This window comes from Rhinopithecus roxellana, unplaced genomic scaffold (assembly GCF_007565055.1).
Source record: "Rhinopithecus roxellana isolate Shanxi Qingling unplaced genomic scaffold, ASM756505v1 contig4880, whole genome shotgun sequence".
NCBI lineage: Eukaryota > Metazoa > Chordata > Mammalia > Primates > Cercopithecidae > Rhinopithecus > Rhinopithecus roxellana.
In genome coordinates, this window is record NW_022143628.1 from 1 (window position 1) to 3,461 (window position 3,461).

Here is a 3,461-nt window from a genome sequence, read left to right on the forward strand (position 1 = left end):
GGAGAGAAGGGGAAGGGAGAGAGGGAGGAGGGGGAGGCAGATAAGAGGGGGGAGGGAAATGCGAGAGGCCGAGAGGCGGATAGGAGGGATAGGGGGGGGTCGAAGGGTCGAGGGAAGGGATGAGGGGGAGGGAAGCAGAGGTAGGGGTAAGTTGGCGGGCGGGCGTCGAACGGCCCCGGGAGGGCGCGCGGCCCCCAGGCGTGGGGAGGCCTCTGCGGCGCGGCGGCTCCGCGGAGGGATGGAGCTGGGGGCTCCGAGCGCCCCGGGATCCTCTAGGCCCCAGCCAGAGCCCACCCGGGGCGGCGGGGCCGACGGCATTTGCGGCCGAGCTGCGAGGAAGCTGTGGGAAGCGCAGAGCTCGCGAGCGCGGGAATTGGCGCACGTCGCTCGCCGTAGCTCGGCCTGGGACGCGGTCGCGGAGCGCCAGGGACGGCGACAAAAGGAGGGAACCGGAGGGCCGTTTGCGAGCTGAGAGATCGGGTTGGACGTTGGGGTCCTGTCCCTCCGGAGGCGCCCTCCGGCCAACCTGGCACCTCCGGGCCTCTATGCAGGCACTGGGCTCGTTAGGGCGAGGGGAGAGAAGGTAGCGGCGACCACAGCGCCCCCTCTGGCCCGGCGGCGCCCCTCAGGCAGGGCTCGGCGGGGTTTGGGGACAGCGGGGCTGTTTTGTCCCTGGGAGTGGGAGCGGGCGCGGCGCCAGCCCGGCCTGGGCCCTCGGCGTTCGGGGGTGGTGAAGTTGCTTTCCCTCAGACACGCGGAATGGGGGCGAATTTCCCCCGGTCAAGGCCCCCAGGCTCCGCGGGACCCCGGGAAATGGAGGAGTTGACGACTTCCGTGGGAAGGGGGAAGTTTGGACAGGACTAGGGAGGTTCTTAGGCAGGGAGAGGCCGTGACCCCGAGTCTTGGGTCCCCTGGGATGGGGATGGGCAGGGAGAGGCCGTGACCCCCGAGTCTTGGGTACCCTGGGTTGGGGATGGGCAGGGAGAGGCCGTGACCCCCGAGTCTTGGGTACCCTGGGTTGGGGATGGGCAGGGAGAGGCCCGAGACCCCATGTCTTGGCCCGATGGAGATGGGGAAGGGGGTGTGGGGTCTTCTGTCTTGGGGCGGGGGTGTCACCTGAAACAGGCAGTTGCCAGGTGCCCTAGCAGGGCATGACACACTCCCCCGCCTTGGTTTCCTTCGTGGCTTTTCTCACCTGGAGCCAGAAGGTTGGGGCTTCTGGTGGGCTTGTTGTGGGACACCTGTGGGCATGCTCTCTGCATGGAAGAGGGTTTTTGGTGTCTAGGAGAGAGTGGCCGGAAGGAGCTCTCTAGTGTCACCTGTGTCCGCTGCAAAGCAGTGTATCCGGTAGGCCTGCAGAGGCGGTCCTGGTGTGTCTGTTGAAAGAAAACGAAGCTGTGAAACTGCCTCTTAGTGCAGAGCGGGATTATGCAAGGAGGAGGGGTAAAAGCAACTTATTTCACCAGCTTCTCGGGATACTTTGTGACACCTGTTAAAATGGAAACCAAGTCTCCATCTGTGTGTCAGCTGGGAGCAGCCGTTGAGTACCTACTGTCTGCCAGCTACAAACAGAATTCATAGTTTCCCGTGCCCCTCACATAACCACAGTCTGGAGGGGTGCTGCTTGCGAGCCCACCTTTGGCACTTGGGGATTTTGATGCCGGCTGAAGTTTGGAAACCAGTCACACGTACAACCAAGGTTGCCCCGATCCAGCCTGCTGCTTGGTTTTTTTTTTTCCCCCCCGAGACTGAGTCTTGCTCTATTGCCCAGGCTGGAGTGCAGTGGCACAATCTTGGCTCACTGCAATCTCCACCTCCCGGGTTCAAGTGACTCTGCTGTCTCAAGCCTCCCGAGTAGCTGGGATTACAGGTGCCCGCTACCATGCCTGGCTAATTTTTGTTTTTTAGTAGAGATGGGGTTTCATCATGTTGCCCAGGCTAGTCTGGAAGTCCTGACCTCGTGATCTCCCTGCCTTGGCCTCCCAAAGTGCTGGGATTCTAGGCGTGAGCCACCGCGCCTGGGCTGCCTTGTTTTATACCGCCCATGAACTAAGAATGGTTTTATATTTTTAAATGGCTGGGGAAAAGAGGAAGGGTATTTCATGGTAAATGAGAGTTATATGAAATTCAGCTTTCAGGTTCCATAAATAAAGTTTATTGGAACACAGCCTCAATCAATTTAATTACATGTTGTCTGTCTGTGACTGCTTCTGGTTATAGCAGAGCTGAGTAGTTGTGACAGACTGTGTGGCCACAAGATTAAAATATCTACTATATGGCTCTTTACAGAAAACGTTTGCCAACCACTGACTCAGGGAAAGAGGAAATACCATAGGAAAGAAAAGTATCTGCGTAGAAAATCATGTTTCAAAAATTAATAGACAAAATGGGGTAAACTTCATATTCAAAAAACTAGAAGGAATAGTGTTAGATTCTGGATTAAGATGAAAGCATATCGATTATATAGGCATTTAGGTAAGATTTTCACAGAGATTGTGATCCTGTGCCCTCTGTAAGTTGACTAACTCTATGCCTCTTTTCACCAGGCTGGTTGAACTCATGGACCTGATACTTTTCTCTTGAGAAGCAAACCAGCCTAAAGAAAAAATGGCATTTGTTGCAAACACAGGGGGCCACGGTGGTTGACCAGACCACTTTGATGAAAAAGTACCTTCAGTTCGTGGCAAGCTCTCACAGATGTGAATACACGTGAGTTGATCCTTTTTGTCATTAAGAAATGCATAAACAAGGCCGGATGGTGGTGGCTTACGTCTATAATCCCAACACTTTGGGAGGCCGAGGGCAGGTGGATCACCTGATGTCAGGAATTTGAGACTAGCCTGGCCAATGTTGGTGAAACCTGTCTCTACTAAAGTACAAAATTAGCCGGGCGTGGTGGCTCACGCCTGTAGTCCCAGCTACTTGGGAGGGCTGAGGCAGGAGAATCGCTTGAACCAAGGAGGCAGAGGTTGCAGTGAGCCGAGGATCACGCCACTGCCCTCCAGCCTGGGTGACAGAGTGAGATTCTCTCTCAAAAAGAAGAAAGAAATGCATAATATGACACATCCATCTCAGCTCCAATGTTGTGCACTTTAAGATTAATTGTAACATTAACTTTTATTCTCGTTTTCCTTTTCTCTACCTTGTAGAGAAGCAAAGTGATGAGTAATACTGGCTGGAGCCCCAAAGAGGCACATGTGTGTATGTTTGTGTGTATGTATATGCTTGTCAGTGCATGCACGTGTATGTCTGGGAGTACAAATGTGTGCGACTGGTTATAGGGAACTAGCTATGTGCCTTCTATTAGGCCATGACAGTCAAAACTGATAAGATCTGATTGCTTCTCTTAAATTACTGAATCCAAGTTTTGCATTAACATAATTTCCTTAACATAATTTCAATTACCTGATGCTTGTATTGTCATTCACAGCTGATGAAACGAAGTTGAAAATGATTGCAAG